The following is a 26,399-nucleotide window of genomic DNA, read 5'->3' as shown; positions in this document are numbered from 1 at the left end:
AGATTAATTTTACCACTTAAAAGATTTTCTCGAGGCGTCTGTTTCCGGTAGCAAAGAAGCTTCGACTGCAAAGGGTCAATAATCTACCATTTTCAGAAATACAAGTCCTCACGGTGCTCACCTTGGTCCGTTAGTATTTATTCTTTTCGTTAATAACATTTATAAAAGTTTTCTTCGCTCCTCCTGACCACTTTCTGCCTACAACTTGAAGTCTTTCTATCGAGAATTATGCTATCGAAGGTATTCCACGACCTTGACGAACTTGTAGCCTGGTGTCAAATTAACAAAAATCTTAACGTGTTCAAACGATGAACGATTCTAATGATTTTTTCACTGCTGTGCGCGATGTAATCGAATTAACGTCTACGTAACATTCGACCGCGTTCAACTATTGTATATTTCAATCAGTGATCCGTCGATGCGATGTGAACGAACTCATCGAATCAGAAAAAAAAGGTCGACGTTGCGATCGAGGCTATTTGCTAAATTGCAGATTCTATCAATGACGTTTCTGCGAGCTCGCACACTACGTTGCGTTGAAACATTTTCACCGTATCGAACGAAACCTCGAATACAAAATCCTACAACGTTTTAACCCTTTCCACTCGAGAGGCGAACCTCGATCGCCACTTAATTCGGTGTACTTCTCTCCAGTTCGGAAAACCATCGTGGTTTTGGAATTGAAATTAAAATTGAATTACTCCTTACTTGTAAGATGTAAACCGATTTTTCCCCAGACTATAATTATCACAGGCTTAGGTCGATAGGATAGCGAACCGAATTACTATAAATTCTCGGGTTACACGGTATCGTAGATACGCGGCTGTGCTCCTTTTGCGTTAGAAAAAAGTCTTTGATCAAAGAAATTAAAGTTCTTTAATTTCTCGTTTCATAAAGGAGTAGTATTGGTATTATTTTGTCCTGTGTGTAAAATTTTTACCAATTGTTACGTATACTCGTTAAATTTCTCGTAACTTTAAACCGCACCGTGTACTTTCGAAACTAAAATTCTGTACTAAATATTTTGTACAAGAAGAAGTAGTGGAAGAAGAAAAAGCGGTACCGGGTTAAACGTTTCAATCGATCTTAGGGTTACACCGATCAATCATGACTCGACGTTGTTCCTATTTCCCTTAGTCACTGTGCAAGATTACTCTTAATCCAGGGATCTTTCCATTTCCCCCGCGACGCATCGTAATTGCACAATTCAACTAATGCGAAAAGCTTTGGAGCGCATTAACCGCGTAAATCGAGAACTCGCGCGACCAAATGCGAGACTCGGCTCTCTCTGACAACGACGAAGCACGTGCGCGATAAAAAGCACGTTGAAAATTCAAATTTCCATACCTTTCTAACAAATTTACACAAGAATCTTGTCAATCGATTGGCGAGATTCTCCCGAGTAAAACGAGTCCAAACACGGCCTCTCTCGGACAGTTTCCAATTACTCAAAATTTCGAAACCGCGCAAATTTTCAGTATCAAATTCGAGTAACGCGTAATCGAAGATCGTCCGAATTGGGTCGTGTTTGTACTCGTTTTTCTCGTAGAAACAACGCCAATTCATCGACGATACTTTCGCGAAGATACAACGCCTGATACAACAATTTCGCGCGATCGTTCAATAAACAATAACCACGATGTTCATCTCTATCGTCGATAACTCTATCGTTGGTCGCTCTATCGTCGCGAAAATTGACGATGCATCCAACTGTCGCGTTGAAGAGGCGAACTTGCCATATACAATTCGAATATAATGGTGTGCATCGTGTCGCGGATGGTTCGCTCTTCTATTCCGTTTCTTTCGTCTCGCGAACGGACCTTAGAAGCAATCTAGGAAGCCCATTAGCTGTTTACAAGTGTGGACCCACCTTAAGAGGTCTCTATCTCGGCTAGAAAGTTGAGTGAGCTTCGTTCTGTTCGCAACTTCTTCCGTGACCCGTGGTGTTTGCCGGAACTGTGGCGAACAGACAACCGCGACGTTTTATCGTTGCTCGGACGGACTCTCGAGGATAACGGATCCCCTGTAGGCTCTAATTTTAGAGACCATTCCCAATCCCCCCCGAGGGATACCGCCATAAGTACCCCGGTGCTAATAAACAGGATACTAGACGAGACAACTCCGCGAGGAATATTTTAATTCCCGATCCAACTCCAAAGGTGGGTGACTTCCGTTTAATCCTTTCGCCAAGCAAAGAGGAGAGCTCGCATCGCGAGCCAACATTCGCAACAACCGACGCATTGTTGCGGAAAATAACTCAAGGGTCGAGTATATAATTTATTACGAACAACTCGTCCGACAATTGTTCGGAAATTTCTTCACGAACCCTCGACCAAGTACGGAACAATCGCAATTTACTGTTCCTCCAATTCGGTGAAAATGAAGCAAAAAAAAATAATTCCATTTCGTGGGAAAGCCACCTTTTCGGCTCGTAGAGAAGAATGTTGAACAATTGCAAAAATGAAATCGCGCTGAAATTCTCTACCAATTGGTATCACAATTGGCACACGGAACACTTATTTACGGAGAAAGAAAATTTTATAATTTCGGCGCTTTCCACGAGAACGCCCCGATTATCCGTACATGTATATATGTATGTGCGCTGCCTCGTGCGTAACAATGTTGCAAAATTCTTACTTATTCGCAATAAAATTCAACGATACGAACCGTATTAACCCAGTTAAGACCGACGTCCTTCCAGAAGTCCTTCGTGAAAGTTTTTCAATTACCGTTCCGTTTTTCTATTTATTTTTTCTTTTTTATTGAATTTTTCCGGATTGCTTCAATCTTGAAACGTCGATAGCAACCACGGTTACCGTTTACATTTATACAAATTACAAAACGACGGAAGAAAAAAAACGATCCAAGCTAAATACATTATTTCTTAAAACTACCGAAAGTGTTTTATTCTTATCTGCGTCGAAAGTAAAACCAACTGCTTCGCACGATCGAGACGCGACGGAACATCGAATACAATTATCCTACAAAGAGTCACGTTATCCACCGATTCAATTATCGTACGAAAAATACTGAGAATCTCAGTTGCGCGCAAGTATCGTTATCCACGAGCACGGTGCGTTCGTTAAACGTCCGAAAATAGCTTCATCTGCTTCGTGTCTTTCGTTAAAAAAAAAAAAAAAATTGCTCTTTGCGTATTCTGTGTCGAAATGGTTTTCGTGAACTAACGAAACACGCGGCGTACGTGGCTCCTTTCTCCTCGATGCGCGCAGCAACGACTGACGAACGAATAAACGTTATCGCGGCGCAAAGTTCGAACTTCGAGAAGGCTACGGTACCATCTGCACTAACCTAACATCCGACGACGACAACGACAACGACAACGACGACGACGACGACGACGACGACCACGGGAGAGTTTCTCGGTTGGTATCGACCGATTCCGAATACGTACCGTGCAATCAGTCGCGAGGCTGAAAAGGGTAACGATTGCGGACCGCTCGCGGAGCAATCCTATAAATCTCGCCGCGTCGACGAGCACCGAGGGAAGAAGAAGAAGAACCGAGGGAACTGGAAACGGTGATTTTCTTATTTCCACGCGGTACCGAGCCGAGTCGCATAGGAAATCAGAAGTGTCTGTTGACCGCGCGGAGTGAAACGCAGTGCTGCGTTTCAATACGCTTCACCGCGGACAACTTTATTTCTCTCGTTGGGGAATCGAACGCAAAGTGGATTATACTTGACGGAAGCGTCCGACCACCGGTTCTGACCATTTAATAAGCGATCTCGCGTCCTCGTATTTTATTTTTATCTGTTCTCGGACGACTCGCTGTGTGTCAGCGTGAGAGACGGAGAAAAGATCGCAACCGCGTGGCGAAGCGGTAACGTTCCCTAATACGGAACGGGGAGAATTATTGGAAAGATTTTTTAAGCGTAGGGTTTTCAGGTGTGGATAATCGAAAATTGGTGGTCAAACTTCGGTACGGTGCTCCAGTGTACCTGAAGGCGAAGAGAGAGAGAGAGAGAGAGAGAGAGAGAGAGAGAGAGAGAGAGAGAGAGAGAGAGAGAGAGAGAGAGAGAGAGAGAGAGAGAGAGAGAGAGAGCAATGAACAAATTTCCAGAAACTCTTACTTTTCAAAATATAAAGAAAGTGTACACTCGGTGAAAAAATATACGAAATACCACGGATTACTTCAAATTACACCGAGACACAAAGATCGTTCTTCTGGCCAGTTGCACTCGGTGCAACGAGGATCGAAGATTTTTCGATCGGTGATTTTTTAATCAAAAATTCGGTCGATATTTGTTTCTAAATTTCTCGTAAAAGCTCGGGAAATTTCCACGTAAATTCTCGAGCCCTTCTTCGAGTCGTTATCGTCCTAACGGGTCTTTTTGTCCGCCCTTCGTCCTTCTCCGAAAGGGTTGTCGGTTTCTGCGTCTAGACACGGTCGACCCACCCCTCTGTTTCGGGGGGAGGAGATCGCCAACAGCCAAGGTTGAAGAACCGTCGTGGCGGCATCGAAAAAAGCCGAAGAGAAAACAAAGAGAGTCTGATTACACATGCGAGAACGGGAGAACTTAGTCACTGATTAATCGCGCAGCCCTTGGAGACAAAGCTCCAAGCGGGAGCGAGTCACCGGGTGTCGTTTCGTTATTTTTATTTCGCTTATCGTCGTCCACGTGGAACGTATCCACGGATACCTTTATCCGAGAAAGAGTTCAATTATCGTCGATAAGATTCACTCGAACGAGGATCCATTTGTTCCTTCGACTGCTACGGAAACGTTCCCTCCAGACGCGTCTCGAATTACCAAGATTAAGTATACACGCGGTTGAAATTTCGTCGTTATCCAATAAACAATCTTATCGATCGTACGCTCGTCTTGGGTTAACCCTTTCGACCCTGACGAGACACACGACGACTCTCAACGATTGGCTCCTGAGCGCCCGTGGAACAATACGTGCAACGTAGATGCATCTTGCGCGATGCACTTCGCACTGTTTCGATCTACTACTATTTTTTATCGACAAGCAACGTAACAGAATGCTGGATAATTTTCATCGAGATTTTCTACGATTTTATCCCCAAGACACACGCCTCTCAGCGATTGGTTTCTGAACGTCTATGGAACAGTACGTGCAACGTAGATGCATCTTGCGCGATGCACTTCGCACTGTTTCGATCTACTATTATTTTTCATCGACAAGCAACGTAACAGAATGCTGGATAATTTTCATCGAGATTTTCTACGATTTTATCCCCAAGACACACGCCTCTCAGCGATTGGTTCTTGAACGTCTATGGAACAGTACGTGCAACGTAGATGCATCTTGCGCGATGCACTTCGCACCGTTCCGATCTACTACCATTTTACATCGATGATCGCGACGAAAAGCAACGTACAATGCTGGATAATTTTCATCGAGACTTTCTACGGTTTTATCCCCTTCGACTACGCGTTTTTACAATTATTGGTTCGTTTTATCGTTCCGTGTTAACAACCGCCCGAAAGATACAGAATTCTGGGACACGACGTTCGTACAAGCGACGAGACCGTTGTTTACAACGACGATCACCGTTTCGCGTGCAATTGCGAACAATCGGGAATACGAAATTTCGAAAACAACGTAGTTTCCCGATAGAGACCCGACGTCCAGCGATCGATGTTTCATTCGTCGTATCGTTCCACTTTTAAAAACGCCACTACGGAATGTACGTGTATTTACAAACCTCGATATATTTTATATCGCCGCGCACACTATCGTACCCCGTCTTTCTTTCAATTTTATTTCCAATTCTAGTTGTTCCTTCTCGTAAGTATAATTTTCATTAAACACACCAAACGCTGCATCACCGGTACATACTCCATCCTCGTCTAAATTTTATTCTTTTTATTCTCTTTCTTTCAATTTTATTTCCAATTCCAGTTGTTCCTTCTCCTAAGTATAATTTTCATTAAACACACCAAACGCTGCATCACCGATACATACTCCATCCTCGTCTAAATTTTATTTTTTTTATTCCCTTTCTTTCAATTTTATTTCCAATTCCAGTTGTTCCTTCTCGTAAGTATAATTTTCATTAAACACACCAAACGCCGTCTAAATTTTATTTTTAACATCCGTTCCCTCTATTCGCGATAAAATTCTCGATAAATGCACCGCACCTCGGTGCGTATCTCTCGTCTACGCCACGATTCTATTTCCGATTCCTGTACCACTTTTCATAATTCGATTCTTCGTGCACGGCATCCTAATTCCGATCGCGGTGTTCTGGGTTACGTTTAACTAAAAATAGCGCACCGTTGAATCTCACCGCTGAAATGTTCACACCGCGGACGACAACACCGACACACCACCGTTGTCCCTCTTAATAATTTTTCTTCTTCTCCTCCCGTTCGCTTATCTTTATTTTCTTTCGCCACCGATACCGCGCTCATTGTACGCGGTTATCTGTCCCACTGTTCCGATAATGCTCTCGAAATGGCTCGGTGCAGCTTACCGTCTATCGATACACGATGTTCTCGCGTAACAGATGAGAAGAAATTATTGAATAATGAAGCAATTGCGACTCCGACGTATCACTTATCGCTGGTTGTTTAATTACCGCGCGAGACCGAGATTACGGGAAACAAGCGTTGCCAAGTAACGCTAACCCAGAGAACGGGGCAAACTCGCGACACGTTTCTCGGATTACGGTATTATTTTTACCAATCGTCCCCCCCATCCCCCGATTTCTTTATCCTTAATTTCACATTGGTCTCGAGCCTCCTTTTTACCATCCCAGTCCCTCACACGGACGGTTTCATGGTCGTTACGCGAAGTTCGAAGCCGACTAATCTCCTCTTCCCATGCGATAACATAAATTACTCTCCGTTCCTGTTTTTCCTTTCTCGACGATAAATTCTACGAGGCTCTCTCGAGCCATTGTGCAACCGGAGACCACTTTTGCGACGTTGTTCCATTCGTTCGTGGACCAACGTCCCCGAAAACAACCCCTGTCCATCGACGATAATCGCTTCGATCTCGCGAACTGATCGCGAAACCGAGTGTCGATCGTTCCACGAAAATCGCGACGATCGTTTCGACGAGTTACGAAACCGAGAAATCGCATCGACAACAATGGTTCTTCTACCATGTTGCGTAGCCACGTCGCGAGGAGACCTAGATTCCCAGAGAAATCTCCCGGCGAACGCAACCAGAGGAAAATCGGGAGAACATTTTCCGATGAATAATTTCGTCGAGCGATTGCAACGAGACACTCGGTGCATCGTCGAGACACACGGTAACGAGAGAACCGTGGAAATTCGTTCTGCGAACTTCGAATCGGAATAACAGAGAACTTCGTTTGTGCGAACACGACCGTGCGAGTACAAGAAGAAAAGTTCATCGATTACACCCGACTCGTAACTTTTCCTTCGATTCGTTACGTTATTAGCTAATGGTCGGTTCGTTAACAGGTTTGATTTCCCTTTGTACGCGATCGATGCGACGAAGTACAAAGCAGGCGTTACGAACGAAACGATGTACGGAACGTAACGGGGATTAAAATGGGATAAAGTAAAGTAGAATAAACGAAAGTTCGTTCTGTGTTTGAAATATTTCAATTTTACCGAAAGTTTGCTCCATTCGTTGCCACTGCAGTTTCGTATTCCATTATTTAAGATTCTGGAGTATAAGTGGAGTGTACGATGAACAATAGTTCAAATAATGGGAGTAGAAAATTTTATTCCGATGAATGGAGTTCGGATAGATGGAGTTCAAATAAATGGGGTTCAAATAAATGGAGTTCAAATAAATGGAGTTCCACTGAAAGGACAAAATATGAGTTGCGGATAATATTGGGTTGTTGGTAAAGTCATTTCGTTTTCCAAAATGGAGAATATTAAACTTAATAAAATGTTTATACACTCTAAAAAAAATCCTGTTTCATTTTCACAAAAAAAAAAACGAAATTACTTTCCGAACAACCCAATATTAACACAACGAAGAGAGAAAGAAACAACGATGTGTGTCGTTGCAACGCGTTTCGGATAAATAAAGTTCGTATAGACGAAGTTCGGATAGAGTTCAGGTAAACGGAGTTCTACTGTATAAAAGATAAAGAACGAAACCAGCGTTGCAAATAATATTAACTCAAGAGACAAAGAGAGAACGACGAGCATCACGGTACCGCAACGATGTAAAGAGCGTTCGAGGCCGTGTGGCCGGTCACAAAAAAGATCGATAGAGTCGTTAAAATTAGGGGTCGAAACGGGTATGGAACTTTTCTAATAGGTTCCGTTTACACGGTCCTGGTGGAACTTCTCTCGGAAGAAAAAGTTCTCGCGTTGTAAGTTCCGTTTGGAGCGCGAAAATTAAGGGTTGGGTTCGAACGGAACGCACAAAAAAAAAATACAAATAACAATTCTTGCGTTCCAGGAGCAAATGGTCGATAGTGTTCGGCGGTTTATTGCGTTGTTAAACGTAGATAAAATATTTGCAATGTTGCGCGTGCAGTGTGGTGTACCGTGCACGTGTATCGCGACCATCGTTCGTGAGTCGGTTGCTTCGTGATTACAGTTCCTAGATAATCATTTACGCGAAACTTTCGTTGTACGAATTCGAAGGTAAACGTTCCTCCATCGGAGTGGTCGTCGAAAAGGTTCGTAATGGTAAAAATTCGTTCCGCGGAAGTAGCAGGATGAGCACTCTTTCGAGTGAAATGAAATAGAAGTGTCTACGAGAAGGTTTAAAAATAAAAGTTCATCGTTTCGTTCGATCCCTGGTTGATAACGTCGCTAAAAATGCCACGCAGATATGGTAAAGCGTGTTATCTTTCTAGCAGGAACGTACAATTTAAATAGTTGGTGAATATCTGGGAAACGTGACGCAACCGCGCGCTCTTGTGTACAAACAAAATATCGAACCATCGGACGTTTATCTATAGTCGTTAAACCTAAACGAGAATTTACGATGTATACTCGGAATTAGTCAACCGATGGGAAAAGCAACGGGTCGGAGATGTGCGAGCTCCACGTTTTCAATTAAATAACTATCGTCGTTACGACAAGTAGACCGAACTGTAAAACGATACTTTAAACGAGGTCGAACCGAGCATCCGCACAGTCCTTTTGACCCTTGAACGAACAGTTCTCTTCGAAAGTGGCAAATTTTCATTTCGAAATTTCCTCGATCGTTCGTATCTATTATGAAATATTTACAAATATTTCTGTATCGACGACACTCGACTTTCGTTAGTTTAAACGACGTTATTTTAAATCTTGCTATCGCGAGTGGCGCGATACGCTTGTAAATCGTTTGGATGTAGCGAACGCGATCGGAGAATAATTATTTCGCTCGTAATATGTGGATATTGCACGGAGAATAAATTAAAGCTGACAGAAACACGTAGAAATGCATCGATAGATAAGAAATACATTATCGGTAACTAACACCGTATCTATGTAAATGGAAAAATAAATTGCAGTTCTGCGATCGTGTGCGTCTGAAGGTTAAGGCGTTTATGACGTGAAAATATCGAGACGCTTTATTAACGCATTGAGAAATCTCGTTTTCACGAGAAAAGGAAAAAAAAAAAGGAAACGCATCGGCGAGTGAAAATGTGATTTCTCGTTTTCAAGTGTGAGTGCGTGTTCTCTAGTGATAATTTTCCAGATAACGGTCCTTCCACGACGTTGAAATATTATCGTCTTTGTTGCACGCGCGCTCGCGATTGGACTTTTGAAACCTCGCTTAAATAAATTAATTACTCGAAACTTCCGGAAATTTATTAAACGTCCACCGCGACGATACCGTACGACGAAGGAAATTTCAGCGAAACTTTCCAGGTAGTCGATGCATTATTTAACGGAGCAAAGTGTCGGAATATGTGCAACAACGACTCAGGTAAGTGTCACACGTTGGTGACAAACGGTCTGCGTTGGGTTCTGCCAAAAATGGTCACTGCGCTCTCAACGGTTTGACCATAACTTTTTTTTGTTTTTTTTTTCTTTCTTTCAATTATTTTACAGTCGTTCGCGAGCGGAGAGTCGAGAAAAGCACACGATATTGTTCGTCGTTCGCGTAAAGTTAAATGGTTAGATTGCTAAGCACGCGAGATGCGATGTAACAAACGAAATATTATAATGAAAACTTTCACGGCGCAAAGTTTTCTGCATGTTGGCTCGCAATATCGATGCTTCACTCGCGAGTAAATTAATCGAAAATCGAACGAATCGCGAACATACGTCAATAGTATACTGACAAAGGAGTATCGTCGAGAGCTACGTACGTATTCCTTCGTAATTATAATAATCTTATCTTCCAACGGGATACAATTTCGTAAGAACAACGACGACAACGGTAATTGTGCCAACGTCGCATCCGCTCCTTCTTCGTATACCTCCGAAACAATGAACAATGGTTCCCCGTGTTTTTATACGCCGGCCAAAACGGCGAAACTTTTTCTGGTTCGGCTGCCGCGAAAATGTAACCCCTTTTATGGGAAATAATGGCCCGTGGAACAGAGTCTGTCAACAAGGAGCGCGTTTCCATTGATTGCGTCCCGGGGCAGCGAGCTGCACGGCCCTAAAGACGTACTAACCGTTCAGGATACCTGGAACCTGCTGCACCGGCCGACTGCACCTTGTTTTCTTTCGCCACGTGCAACGGGGAACGGACACCCGTGCCTCGAACGTGACACAACGCGACAAATTTAAAGGGACTGAAAAAATACTCGAAAGTTACCCAATTGTGCAAGCTAGCGGATATTGAACATATTTCGAACGGTTGTAAACGTTAATAAACGATTTGCGAAAGCTACCGAATTGTTACAGCTATCGAATATTAAAAACAAAGCTCGGGTATTTTTCTGTCGCGAAATGAAAACTTTCGGAATAATTCTCACGTGAGAAAATAAAATCTATCGAATTGCAATACGATGCGATACTTGTTGGAAATTATTACCGGAAGAATATGATCGTCGAATGACAGCCATGGAAATTTATTGGACGAGCTAATAATTTCCAAGTCCAAGGAACTGTACAAACGTTAATGAACGATTTATTACAGCTATCGAATATTAAAAATAAAGCTTAGGTATTTTCCTGTCGCGAAATGAAAACTTTCGGAATAATTCTCACGTGAGAAAATAAAATCTTTCGAATTGCAATACGATGCGATACTTGTTGGAAATTATTACCGGAAGAAAATGATCGTTGAACGACAACCGTGCAAATTTATTGGACAAGCTAATAATTTCCATGTCCAAGGAACGATGGATTTGGAACGGTTGCAAATCGTTTAGTAACTTATTGGACAACCTAATAATTTCCAAGTCCAAATCTATCGTTTTTCGATGTGTATTTTCAATAAGTATCGTATCGTATTGCAATTCGATAGATTTTCTTTCCCCGCGTGAGAATTATTCCGAAAGTTTTCATTTCGCGACAAGGAAAACACCCGAGCTTTATTTTAATACTCGATAGCTGTAACAATTCGATAGCTTTATATTATCCCGTGAGAGAATCGCTTTGAAACGTTTCCTTCTCTTACTTTGCAACAAAATACACGAAATACATAAATCGAAAAAAAATATAAAAAAGAAAAGTAAAAGAAAAAAAAAGAACGCAGAAGTCTCTCGATTCGCGAACTACTTTCCCCGTACGCAAATTCCATAAATCATCGTCCAGCGAGGCCGAATGGGTTCGAGTTTCGATCTACTTGGAATTTCCATATTGTATTCGTTCCACGGGATAAGATCTCCGTATCCCCGTAACTCACGAGTTACGATGTTCTCGATCGAAATAATACGTGTAAGGTTTCTGCGCGCGGCACTCAAAGGGATGTAAAATCCTTCGGGCACAGTTCGCTGCTCGGCGCGCATCGATTCCCTTTGCTCTGCTCGCGGTACCGGAACCCGGGAAAACAGTCGTCCATTTTTAGCGTAACCTTTTTAATCTCGTGAGCCGTGATTTACATCAAAAGCCGCGCAGAGAAAGGTACCGAAAAGGGACCCGTTTCCTCGCCCACCTCGAGCCACTGATCGGATATACATCGCGGTGAATTTCATTCCGCTCCCATCTTCGGCCGTGACGCAGCGGGCCGCGTAAGTTAATTACGGCAATTCGCTTCTCGTCGGCGCGCAAACAACGATCGCCTTTACCTTTCCTCGCTCGCCCACGAGGCCACCGAGGGAACCGACGATGTCACGCGGACCAATTAAAGACCACGACAAAAATCCTAATTATCCTCCTCGAAAACACCGATTCGCTTCCTTTGATAGCGTTCGCGAGTTTTGCCGCCGCGGCGAGGAGCAGTCGTGGACAAAACAAAAATACAACCGGGGGGAAAACTAACTTTGCGAAAGTATACCTCCAACGAGCAATTTTTTTAGCAGTGGTCGATCGAACCCGCAAATCGTAATTCAGCGTGAGTATTTTATCGTTGATTCCGATCGCGACTACTTTTGAAACGATCGATCTCGGAATCATTGAATGTTCGAATAATTGTTAAATAACAGTTTTGTAGATCGTTTTTTATATTAAACCGACACACTATGGAATTTGAGTATACGTACTTGAATTGCAGGGAATAAGAGTTTTGCATTATTCGTGCTTTTAATTATCAATTATATTCCAATTTTTGAACGGAATTCGATGTTCATTGTTTTCGAAGTTTAACTTTATCGTAAAACAAAATTGGTTGTTACTGGCCAATTCGTTTCCCAAGGTGTTTTCCTCTCGAGCGGAGCAACTCCGTTTCGAAATTCTCGGACCTCGTCTCCGAAATTCGCGATTACGTCTCGAACGCTCGCGGGAGATTCCATGAACGCGGCTGAACTTTAAATCGACTTGGTAAACATAGCCTTTGCAGTGCCCGCGGAAATACTCTTTTTTTAGACACCGATCGAGCCAAGATAATCGATATCGATTAAGTAATCGACAATCATTGGCACGATTACTCGAGTACGATCGGTAAACCGAACGATTCGGTGTTTCGAGATAAGGGACCGCACGATAACAACTTGTATCCGTTTTTCGTCGGTCGTTACCCAAGATCTCCAAACGAGCATTTCGTCGTGTGTTTCCACCACTGTGTCTTCCAGTGCGTGTGGCGCTGTGGATCGTCGAGTTTTCGATAGTCGAATTTTCAATAGTCGAATTTTGGATCGTTGAGTTTTCGATCGTCCAGTTTTCAATAGTCGAATTTTCGATCGTCAAGTTTTCAATAATCGAATTTTGGATCGTCGAGTTTTCGATCGTAGAGTTTTCTATAGTCAAATTTTGAGTCGTCGAGCTTTCAATCGTCAAGTTTTCGATAGTCGAGTTTTCGATAGTCGAATTTTTAATAGTCGAATTTTCAATAATCGAATTTTGGATCGTTGAGTTTTTAATAGTCGAATTTTCGATCGTCAAGTTTTCAATAGTCGAATTTTCGATCGTCAAGTTTTCAATAATCGAATTTTGGATCGTCGAGTTTTCGATCGTAGAGTTTTCGATAGTCGAGTTTTTGATAGTCGAATTTTGGATTGTAGAATTTTCGATAGTCGAATTTTGGATCGTCGAGCTTTCGATCGTCGAGTTTTCGATCGTCGAGTATTCGATCGTCGAGCGTTTTCGTAATTCGTTCATCGGGTTGACGACGAAGGGAAACTTTTAACGGGCGGATAATATTTTCTCACTGTCACGACGATCAAATACTTAATGGCACTCTCGTTATGCAGTTTATGGCCCACATTGTACACACATACGGGCACTGTGTGGGCACCGAGAGCGTACCAAACGATCGAAAGACATCGGTCTCGGTCTTGTTTCGTTCGTCGCGATATTGTATTCCGCCTCCGCGTGGAAATTTTGTCGCTTGCGCAATTGCCACCGACCGAATGGATAAACATATTCGGGCATCGGTGGTCGTGAACAATTTTTATTCATACGCGTTCGAGCGATCGATCGTTCGCGCTCGTTTTCAAATTCGACTTCCATCGAAACGTAAAAGAAAATTGTACGAGAATATTTGTACACAAATTCCGTTTTCGCGTAACAAGAGAAAGAAAAAGAAAAAATTCCCGCGGTTTTGCGCGTCAGAGATAAACGATTCGAAGAACTTATTCGTCTTGTTCGTAAAAATAAGCGCGTTTGCAATATATGGCCCCTCTCCGACGAGACACGAGTCCGTTAATCCCTCTTTTGTAAAATTTCCGTGTGCTTTTCAAAGTAAAACATTCGGTTCCTTTAATCTCGGTTTTAATCCGTAACTTGTTCGGCGCCGAAAAAACGACGAGGCGAAGTAAAGCAAATTTTTGAAAGCAGCTTCAACGAGAGGGGCTTAAATTTGCGTATCAAACCAGCCTGGATTACATCGTATTGAACATCAATTTTAAAAGGGCTCAAATACACGAACGAAGGGCGCGTATCGAGTTCGTTGTACACCGATTGACCGTAGCTAGTGTCAGGATGTAATTTAAAACCTTTGTGTAACAATGTAGCGCGATGCAAAACAGTTCGGGCCAAAAACAAGGTGAACTCTTTTTCGGTGATCCGATACACGAAAAGATGTAGCAGATAGGTAGATTGCTGTTTTGCAACCCAACACTTGGTGTACGATGTAACTGAAAAATGTAAAACGATAAACTGACGATAAGTACCGAATTTACCGAGCGAAGAGGGACGATTGAAATGTTACTCGAATAAAATATAACGAATAAAACGAACCGTGCGACGATTGATCCGCGTGGTTTAATCGGTTGAATTTGTATACGTTCTTCGCGATATATAGTATTCCGTTGTACGGTTCAAAGTCCAAATGTTATTCGACGAGTAACGGATAAAACGTTGTTTGTCTTGTATTCGAAACTCTTATCTACGTAACAATTGTGCCCATCTCTGTGAAAAGGTACGGAAAGATTTAGACGAAATCTGACGATTGGAGCATTCTCGGTGGAAGATAAAATTGGAGCGGAGTAAATTGTACAAATACGTGGGAGAATCATTGAGGCAAGGATCTTGTAAACAGGGCACCAAGGACGAAGAATCCACCTATCTTGGAAATTCGGTCGAGCAAGTTGGCACAGAGAGGTAATTTTCAAACAGCGATAGGAAAGGACGAATTTTGGATACGTTGAATAAGAGAGGGTAGGTCGAGAAACAGGGGCCAGAAACCACGTCGCGTAATAAAACAGACCGATCGTCGAAGATTGAGAAAGTTTCGAGAAAATTGGTGAAAATATTTACATAGCGATCGAAATACCAAGATGGGTCGAAACGTTGCTATTATCGAGGAAAGTTTGCACGGTAAAAGGGATCGACTTTTTGCTATCGTGGTAAAACTATTGCGTTGAATTATGAATAACTCGTTTCTTTTTCTTTTTTTTTTGGAGGGGTACAAAATGAATTTAAAATTATACACGAAACACCTGGTACTTTCTATAACTTTTATTATTTTTCTAGTTTTTCTAGTTTCTTTTTTTATTTTTCTAATTATTCTTACTTTTGAGTTAGATCTCTTCGAGGGTTTTCAATTCCCATGTAAAAGAACGAATCGATCGCAAAGGGTTAACAGACCAAAGTCTACACTTTCAAACGAAGAAACATTGGCTGAAAAAGATTTTTGAAATCATGAGAAAATAATTCCCAAAGAACACCACATTTGTCGACTTCTAACCGAGCAAGAGCCCCTTAAACGAAACTCGACATCGAAAGAATAATTTTCTATTATCCAAACGTCTTCTACGTCGTTTCGGTTACTCTTCTATATTTTAGCAGCGATAATTCATCCGATATCGATACGAGCGATACAACGTGCGATACAACGACCATTCGCGATCGTAGCTCCGTGGAAGCCGAAGCCAAATGTTGGCAGCGCGATATCGCGTGCAGAGAACGCAATCTTCATCTGCGAGATGTTATTGCAGGGAACGGCGGCCTTCGTTGACCGCGACTGCAAACAGTGGAAAGGTTCAGATACGGATGGAACAAAGTACAATGCACTCGGGAATACTTGTTCGAAAGAGCTTGGACGCGGGAGGGCGACTCGTAGCCAGCTGGAGGAGGATCCTCCTGAATGGCGGTGCGGCAGCACCTCCCGTACTCGTCGTCGGAGGGAAAATTCGATCATCGACCCGTTTTCCACAAGTTACATCGTACGTACGTACGAACAAGTATCGACTCGTGCGTATACACGAGACTTTACCGAGTATCCAATGTCCTGACGTGTAATGCAGGACCTGCCAGTATGCCTTACCGACGAGTAGCAAACTTGGAACGATACACTCTCTACTCCTCTTCCATCTCCCTACCATTTCGTTTACCATCGTTCTTAGAAACAGGGACTTAACCCTTTGGACTCGAGAGGAGATACTTGGTCACCACCTAATTCAGTGTATACTATTTTCCATCCGGGAAAACTTGGTGATTTGGAGTTCAAATTTGAATTGAAATATTACGTTCTCGTAGAGTGTGAACGCGTGTATGGAATGTATATAAAAATATTTCATTCCAGATTTATTTGACGATTTACCTTTTGGACTCGAGAGGAGATCCTCGGTCATCACCTAATTCAATATACTATTTTTCTGTAAAAAAGGTAAAAGTCTCTGCTTGGAACTGGTTACATCAGTTTCTCGATCGAGCTCCGAATAAAACGATCTCGAATCGATGTCGGTGATCGTAGCGTAAACGCGAAAAAGATCCACGAAATGGCAACGACTGGACAAAATCGCCGAACATCACCGGACGAGCAACCCAATGCCACAACAGTTTAACATCCACCTTGCGAATGACTTTCTATTTCCAGAAGCGTTAGAGAGACTTGCGTGTGCAGCTGTTGCACACACCGGTCATGTATATTAAACAGCCCGCGAGTGAAATCTCGACCGACAAGCAGACCCGTGTAGGAGTTTACCGATGACCCTTAAATCGAAACTGAACCGTCCGCGAGTGCCATCGGACGCGAAAAATTCACCAAAGTTGGAAACGTAATTCTCGAAATCGATAATAACGAACCGTAGCCGAACGATTTTTCGTATCGTCGGTGAACAATTGGAATTCGTATCGCGGAACGAATTATTTCGCAACCGAAACGTTTCAGCTGGCGCGTGTCTTCGTCGAGAAACGAACGACGACGAAACTCGATGTACCGGGTGGAGGAAAAAAACGAAAGTGAACCGAGGAAGGAAAGGAGAGACGAATTTAGAACGAGTTGCTTCGTAAAGAGGACCAACAAAATGCAATTTCTCGCGCGGTGTGCGGAATATACGGTTAACGACAATCCTAGATATACAGAGTGTTGGACGATAGAGATTATAAGATGGAACGCGTTGCGGTAGAATTCTTCCAAAATTGAGCGACGAAAAATGTTCTTCGAGGTGGGCTTCTTCGACAAGGTGGACGTTTCACACTGCTGCTTTATGGATTATTATGGTTCTAGTTCTGGTTAACGTTATCCGATACCCACTTCCGATCGTTTACCGTGTTCTCGTGTTCGAGCAGATTAAATTGTGTCAACGTGCTGGACATTCCATTCGAACGTGTCCCCTAATGCTAAACTCGGCAAGTAACTTGGCAAGCACTTTCGGGTTCCATGTTCGTATCGCATTTTTTTCATCGGTAGTACAGTACATGATTATTCGGAAACGCGTTCCCATATTTCTGGGGATAAATCTACTCACTGAGACGAGCAAAAGATATGTTCTGTATACCTTGGTTTTCGAGTTATGGACGATTGAATGAAAAAAAAAAAAAAGGAAAAAGCGTCGCGTAAAAGAAAATCAATTTTCTAACGCCAGATTACCAGAACACCCCCTTGAGTGATCTTTACGATACGTTAAGTTATCTTAATATATAAATTCATCCTTTGGAGTATATATTTTCGAATCGCTCCGTATACTTCCAAAAATGGAGTAGACACTTTTAAAAACTTGGTGTAGAATTTCCAGCCGAAAAGAAACTGGAATATCTAACGAAACTCGAATATTGAACAAAGCCTAAATAGCGAAACACTTTCAGAGATCTGTTCTCGGTTCGTCCGTCCAGGACGCAACGAAAAAAAAAAAAAATGGGACAAATATCGATCGAAGGAAGAAGAGCGATGTTGCGCAATAAAGATAAAAGTACAATAGAATCGGTACGATAGATCGAGATGTATCGAAGGGCTGCGTTGAAACGGAGAGGAAGATTGGAAGATCGGTTACGGGGAACGCGACAACGAAGGATAACAAGATCGAAGATCGCGAACCGAAGTGAGACAACAGGAATAAAGAAGTCTAACACGAGATAGGTGGATAAAGCTTTGCCCACGGTTACTCGAAAGAACACTCGCTATTGTCCTTAACGCTACTACCGTGCGAGACATCGTTCGTTCGATCTTTGTTACGTGCTAAGACGACATCTGCGTCAGAGAACAGTTTATGGGCACAGTTTCCGCGTCGAGATACGAACCTCGAGCCTAACTGAAAAATCTACAAGCCTATTTTCTGAGTACCACCAGACACGAAGGACCGCTACGCGGCGTACTTGACCCGCACTGCTGAACATTAACCCGTGGATGCATATGGTTGCAGAGGTGCAACAAATGCATATATTTCTCGTTTATACAGATGAGATTAGGTAGCAGTATTTTTCTTAATTTTGTTTCAATTTTCAGCCAATATCTACTCGGAACGAGTCAAATCATTTGTCCAATTTTATTTACAACTTTAACCCGTTGCAAAATCCATTCAGAGCGTTGAATACAACTCACCGTTTCATCGAACCAAGGAAATCTACCGAGACTCGAGGTCCAAATATTTTAGTTCGTAACACGTAACGATACGTGAAATATTGAAATAAAAATGTTTCGTTGGAAACGATTCGTGTTAGATTTTCATTTTACCTCGAGAAATCTCACCGATCTCCTGATTCTCCGTAACAAAAAAAAAACAAAAGATTTCAAGTACAATAGGTGAAAAATCTTCCAGATATTACATTCCCTAAAATCCCAATAATTATTTCAACTTTCCTCTAGAAATTTCACCGATCTCCGATCTCTCGCAACGATCGGAGACAACCTCGAGCGAAAAGATTCGAAGGTACCATCGAACTCAAACGCCGTATTCCGTGGGTTGGTGTCCCAAGTTCGAAGTCGAAAGCACTGTCCACGATGTTAGAGAACTGTCGAAACGCGTATCGTGTTACGCTCCAACCGCTAAGATATCGGCGCACACGGCGGTCAGTAAAGGAAAAACCGGTGTCTAAACTAAGGCGTCCACCAACGATTCGAGTATCGGCCACCTCCTGAGCACGCTGCTTCTATTTCTATTTCCAGAAACGCGGTGAACATCGGAGAGGGTCGCGCGCGAGCGACTCGTGCCACTCGAATCGGGACACCTTCGTCGAAGCTCGCTCGGGAACGAGCGCGGCCATTTCTGCGACCTCTAGACAGCTAGAGCCGAGCGGAAAAATCGTTCGGCTCTGATAAAACGATCGGAACCGATTCGTACGATCGCGCGATCTACGAATCGACTGATAGTTCTCGTGTGAAAAATCGCGATCCCTATCGCGATCTCTATCGCGATCTCTATCGCGATCTACACAGATTTCGAGTAAATTAATATCGCTCGAGATGGTCGAATCGGACGCGATGAAAAGACGATAACGAGAATACGAGGTCGTCGTCGTCGTCGTCGTTGTGCATGGAAAATTTCGAACGAAGAAATTCTATCGACTACAGTGCGACGAGTATACGCGAATACGGTGGTGTTGCGCGTGTACGCGTTAACAGTGTTTGCTCGCTGTGTTCCTCCGTTAACATACGATACTCCTAGACGTTGAATACGTTCATTTCGCGGGTGAACATGATGGTGTACCAATACGTACAAGGATAGAACGATGTCGTAGAATACGTAGATACTTAGGATTGCTGGAAATCGGTCCACGAATTAATTCCTCGTACCATTCCGACGCTCTTTTTTTTTTGAATTTTAAACGAAGTAACAAGTTGGAGATACGTTTCTTCTTCTTCTACGAGTCCTCTCGACTCGGTGTAAAATCTTCTTCAAATGTAATTTTAATTTCTCTCGCGAGTAAAATAGAAACGTTGAAATCGATAACTTTGTCAGAGTTTTGGGAAACCAAGCGCGCGCTGATCACGAAAGCGAAAGATACTTTCACGAAAGGTTCTCGTTCTCGTTCGAGAAATAACGGAGACTCCAAATCCAAATCGATATTGGAGAAAGTACTATAGATTGTCGAACAAATGGAGAAACATTCCTCCGATTTTCTCCAGCCCCGTATATTTTACGTCACGTTACCTTGGTATATTTTCTTCATTTTCGACAATCATTCCCAACTTTTCCATTCGCGATACATCGTCTCTTTTCGCGTCTAACATCGAAACGTCCAGTCGAGCAACAAACAAACGTTTCCACGAAACTCGATATTTTTCTCTCTCCTTGCCGAAAAACACGAACAGGTCACCGAGACTCTGCCTAAGCAAACAGACCAAACAAAGACGTTTCTCAACGAATTAAATTTTCTCGCAACGTTCCGGTAATTTGCTCCGAAAAACAATGGGGAAGGAATCAAGCTTTCCGAGCTTTTTGCTCCAATTATTGAAACATTCCATGGTCAGGGCCTCGACACAGGAGATCAGCTGTTGCAAGGATCCCGGGTTACGAGAGTCTCTCGAGTAATGAGACCAACTAACCCCAAACGACTTGTTTCCCTTTTTTTTTATTTTTTAATTTCCCTCTCCCGTGTTCAATTGGCGGCGCAACGTATCGTGTCGTAACACCGCGAGTTAGTGGTTATTCCACGGGACAAAGACGGTGACGCAATCGTGATCGTCGTCTTTCGAATAAAATTGAAATTGTGACAAATCGAGCGATCAGCGGATTGACGTAATCGAACAGTGACGGTGGTTGCGTACCAGGATAGGCCTCGAGCTTCCGTTCGTACCGAATAGTCGTTTACATAACGCGCTCGGTCGCGATCATCGTGGTGTGGACAGTTTCGATCGCTTTTCCAAGACCGAATCTCTCCAGGTCGCGAGGAGAGAGCAAAGTCTCGGGAGTTACCTTCGAATTTCGCAGAACGGTACATTCACTGCCCCTGTTGACGGAGATCGTGTACAATACTGCTCCGTCATTTTTTAGGGATTTGAATCGAATCGAGTTCGATTTGCAATTTATTTAAAATATAAATAGAGAGAATCGAGAAGATTGTACGGGTCACTGGTGCATCATTTTTTAGGCATTTGAATGGAATCGAGTTCGATTTGCTATTTATTTAAAATATAAATAGAGAGAACCGAGAAGATTGTACGGGTCACTGGTGCATCATTTTTTAGGCATTTGAATCGAATCGAGTTCGATTTGCAATTTATTTAAGATAGAGAGAACCGAAAAGATTGTACGGGTCACTGGTGCATCGTTTTTTAGACATTTGCAATTGGAGATTTACCATCCGTTGAACACACTTCTGAGCGATCGCCGTGTAACAAATTAGGCAATGGATCGGAGTTTCTATGCATCAGACCCTGGTTCTAATTTCCGAGGGCCAGAAGAGTACTGTTTCGTTTCTGTCTCATCGATTCCGTTTTATACCGTATCGTTGTCTTGGACACGAAATGGTGTTCAAATGGAGTCTATTCCGGACGATAATCGCGAAAGAAAGTTTCATCGAACGACAAAACTTATCGAGCAACCTGGTATTGGGTTGTTCGGAAAGTGATTTCGTTTCTTTTGGTGAAAATGAAACACGATTCTTTCAGAGTGTACAAATATTTTATTAAATTACACATTCTCCATTTTGGAGAACGATATGACTTTACGAACAACCTGGTGTATTCAAGGACCGGTAAATCTTCGATTGAAAATTTCTAAAAAAGTATGGAGCAGTATACCTGCCCCTCTGCGAAATTCTAAGCAAATCGGTGCTCCTGAGACCTTGCTCTCTCCTCTTCGGTTCGATCGAAGTGCACGGTTCCAATTTACGAACGAAACTACCGTCCCCCAGAAATTTCCCAACCGTGAAACTAAGAAGAGAAGGGGGTAGGGGTACACGAACCGAGAACGCTGTAGCTTCGAGGGGGGCCCCCCGTGGCGATCGAGAGAAGAAACGACACCGCTGAGCTCCGACCAAAAGAGTCGAGGTGAAAGAGCGACCGGTCCTCCGGATATCGTGTCAAGGCTAATGTTTATCGATCGGCTAGTAACTCCGCGTACACGCGTCCGCTTATTGACTGGGCTCGCGCGTCGCTTCTCTGCATCCTTGTTCCTCCTTGCTCGGGATAGGCTGGTCGCGTGTTCGGGTGTAACAGTGTCGGATCGGAGACAGGCATTTCCACTGTCACCCGAGTGGAACGTTTCGCAATCATCGTGGCCTGCCTTTTGTCTCGTGGAAAACACACACGACGAGTGGAAAAATGCGCACGACCATTGGAAAAATGTACACGACGGTTCGAAATTCGCCGAAACTGTTCCAAATACGAACTGTTCGAAACACAGACTGTTCGAAATAGAAACTATTTGAAATACAGACTGTTCGAAATAGAAACTGTTCGAAATACAAACTGTTCGAAATACAAACTGTTCGAGAACCATTAACGTCGAAAGGTACTTGGCGCGTGATAAACCGACCCTCGGTGATTTTACGAGGATCGGTCACATTACGAGCAAGATTTTTGCACGGATATCCCCACCAGGGTGATACGTGTCCCGTGGCAGTGTCTTTTAAACGCAAATACCCGCGCCGATATCACCCGCGACGTTTCGGGAGGGGCAGTTTCCTCGTTAGCGTTTCACCGAAATAGAGAAGAGGAGACCTTGCCTCTCCGGCTCGAATCCGTCCATGAATATACAGGAATCGATCGCGGACGGAAACGTGACCCACATTCCGCGGCTGACTCGTTTATTTGTCTCCGTTTCGATAAACAACTCCGTTCGAACTTCGAACGAAGGAAACGCAAAAGAATCGAAACGCGCCGATACATCGTTCACGGAGGATCGAAACCTACGTACCAAATCTCGCGGACGGTGTCGGTGAAACCGAATCGATTAATACTGAGTACTCGACGCGGTAAATTAAACTCGATGAAAAGTGTTCGCGAGATTCGATTCGACGTCTAAGTGAATTTGCGTGTAAATTTTCGAAAGGATTCGACGTCTGGGTGAATTTTCGTGTAAGTTTTCGAAAGGATTCGACGTCTAAATTTGCGTGTAAAATTTTGAAACGATTCGACGTGTAAATTTTGGAAAGGATTCGATGTCGAGATCGGGGCCCGCTCGACCCCCGCTCTAGGTACGGTCCTGGCAGCGCTGGGGGCTCGTATCAGCGGCGAGGTCAGCTGAGCGTAGCGTCGAGCCCTCAGCTGGGTGCGTAAGATGGCGGCGAACAGCTGATCGACTGTCCGCGCATGCGCTCACCGCGCGCCAGCTAGCAGACGCCGTGCGCGACCCGCTGCCGAGTGCACGTGCGAAATATCGAAAGTCTATTTCCAGGTTGGAACGAAAATGGCTTGCGTTTCTCGCGCCATATGGCTCGATTCGCGCTCTGCTTACCACCGAGGGAACAAAGCCAAACGAATAACCCTTCGACCGTACGATTATTTTCGGAGGAAAGTACAACACCGACCGGGGTACACCTTTTATTAAAAATATTTCGTCGCGAGCCGGTTAGCGACGAGGCGAGGCGAGGCGTTGCAACGCGAGGCAAACGACGATTCGACGAGACAAAGGACACCACGAGTAAATTGCACGCGCTCGAAGATTCTTCCGTGACGCGGATCGGTAGTAAATTTCTTGAAAGAAAATTACAAACAATCTCGAACGTAATTTTCTCGGCTCGAAATTTTACGTACTGTTATATTACGTATGAATTTTGGGAAATGTTAGAACGCAAAGTTTCGCAACGTGACGCGAGTTACCGTGCTAAGTTCACGGCGACTGGGAGTCTACTATTACGTTGTCGAGATAACGTTCCGAGGCAAATGGAAAATTAACGCGAACGAATACGTTAGAATATTTCTCGAGAAAAAAAATATACGGTTCGATAGCACGACGAACAAAATTTCGTCATATTCTGTCTCGATTGGAAACGATAAAGAACTACGATAGTTTGTCTCTTCAAGGTCCGTTGAAAACGCCTTTTCAAGCATTTACAAGTAAGGAATATATTGGTTTGTTCGTAAAGTAATTTCGTTTTCCAAAATGGAGAATACATAATTTAATAAAATGTTTCTACGCTCTAAAAATATTACCGTTGTTGTCAATTTATCGTCCAAGCGAACAGGAATATCTTTCGATTGTCGGCGTTGGTTTACAAAACGTCACGTTAAACGATACGTTAACCCGGGATGCGATTCTCTTACGGTCAATATCGTTAATTGAAAAGCGCCCTGTTAAAAACGGTCATCCGTGTTTCCACGGTTATCTCGTCGCATCGATCGAAAGTTTCCTCTAATGTCAACCTCGCTTGATCCTTGAAGAGGCACAATCTCACGGTACACACTCAAAGGGATTTTTCGTCTAATCGTCGGGACAAACGCGTCGAGTGTCTCTAGGACGAATGAAACTTTCACCTGGGAACACGAGGAACGGTACCGAGTCTCGGTGTCCTCGCGAGGAGTACGTAAAAATCGTACGAGCAAGCTTTTCCCGTACGGGAGCTTTCGAGCACCCAGCCGGGGCCCTTGAAACGTTTCGCGCGAGGTCGCACCGATCGAAGCTGTCGCAGCTGGGAACGCTTACCACCAAAAGTCGCTTTATAAGCTTGACATTCCAGCTGGTATCGTGCCAACGCTAATCGTCACGATATTGCGGCACGTTCGTGACGTTTCTGCCCGTGTGTCCTTTCACTCTGGCCAGGTTACTCGAATCGCGTCGTTCGATCGATCGTCGCGAGCCGTACACGAAAAATCGTTTAAAGGTCCAACGTTGCGTGTGTGTGCTCGAGCCGCGGGTTTTCGATCGCACGATCTCGGACGACTGTAGCCACCGGAAGACGAGTTGGCACTGCTCGCCAAGTCGAACCAGCTGCGATAAGTCACGCAGCGTGGTCACTGTTTACGTACACGGAAGTCCTTCGAAACACCATCCTCGGTTCGAGAACCAGATTCGAGGAGTTACGTTACTCGCTCCGGCTCGGAGGTAACTCAACGTTCGGGAATATTTTCTCAATTGTTCTTTTATCTTTGCGCGCAACAGACACGAGAAGAGTCCCTCGGTGGGGTTCGATGTACGAAATGTTGTCGAAACAGTTCCGAGGAGAATTTCCTTTCCTTTCGAATTAGGTCATTTTGCTCGCGGGGATTATCGATCCGTCGTTAAATCGTTAGGTTTAATTGTCTCGAAGTCTTCGTACACCGTGTTCATCGAGCAGTTCGTTTGCTGGTTCATTGGAACGGGACTGTAGCTTTTGCGATTTCCAACGGCTGGTACATATTTCGTATCGGGATGTTTGTGCAAACTTTCGTCGTTAACGAACCACGGAGCAGCCTGTGATTGTTCCGAGAGCCTTATTGCGAGAACGTTCGATTATATCTATGTCCGATTTCTGTTTCACAGCCCCACAGCTGAATTCCGTGCGTCCATATAGGTTAATTGGTATCGCATTACTGACGTTTTATATAACTATTTATATAGCGGCAATTCATTGTGCAGGAGATGCGTGTAATTTTATCGAACGTTTGCGTATAGTCCATACGTACACCGAACTACGAGTACGCTAAATTTAACTTAATTTTAATTCGCGCGGAAATTACGGTCAACCGGATCCACTTCTGATCGGGTCTTGAAAAGATCCATTTCTTTTCGAGCTTAGAAGAATCCAATCTTCGACTTTGAACCGATAGAAGAAATGGAAAAATAAAAATGACGCACGTTATAAAACTTGTTCCTTTTTTTTTCGTTCGTTCGCGGTCCACGTATTCGGCCGCGACCTTGTCGCGAATTAAAATTTATCGATAAAAATTGGTAAATTTGTCATTCAATATATATATATTTACGTCATCCAGAACAATTTTTGCCAGCGTTATCGTTCGACTCGAGGTCAAAGTAACGTCCAACTCTGGTGCTTTGGTTACTTATATGTCTCCTCGTTTCGTCACGAGGATAAAAACACGAGCTTCGCCCGTGTCGGGGGCCATTTTTGTCCAGCAACGTTCGATCCACGTACGAGGGACGCGAGCACGTGGTAGCTGGAACGACCGTCGGTGTCATTCGATGATGGAAACCGTATACAGGACTCGTAAACCGAGAAACGAGGATCGGTGACAGTTCCGATTCGAGTGCAACAACGCGTGCAAATCCGAACCGGACGAGTTCGTGGATGCAAAGCCCCAGGTATTATCGACGCGCCAAGAGTTCTACGTGCTGGACAGTAGCGAGGGAAAGGGGGATCGTCCACTCGCATCACTCGTGACGCGCTTGGGACGCCTTCGTGCTGGCGAGTTGTCACTATTGGCCGAGTCGAGCACGCGAGCTGTCC

General features: G+C 43.7%; 1 protein-coding gene across 2 annotated transcripts in view; it reads right to left on the bottom strand.

Annotated features, from left to right (window-relative positions):
* The window catches only part of Atos (atos homolog atossa), an 85,785-nt gene that overhangs the window by 26,629 nt on the left and 32,757 nt on the right, over nucleotides 1-26,399 (bottom strand). Inside the window, exon 1 of one of the 2 annotated variants that reach the window (XM_076323806.1) lies at nucleotides 24,662-24,802. The exons of the other annotated variant lie outside the window; for it this stretch is intronic. The gene's annotated coding sequence lies outside the window, so the exon portion shown is untranslated. Of the gene's footprint in view, nucleotides 1-24,661; nucleotides 24,803-26,399 lie in introns of those variants that run through there. 2 annotated transcript variants of the gene reach the window in all.

The sequence above is a fragment of the Ptiloglossa arizonensis genome, chromosome 12 (genome assembly GCF_051014685.1).
Source record: "Ptiloglossa arizonensis isolate GNS036 chromosome 12, iyPtiAriz1_principal, whole genome shotgun sequence".
In the NCBI taxonomy this organism is placed as follows: Eukaryota; Metazoa; Arthropoda; class Insecta; order Hymenoptera; family Colletidae; genus Ptiloglossa; species Ptiloglossa arizonensis.
This window is presented reverse-complemented; position numbering and strand designations above follow the sequence as displayed.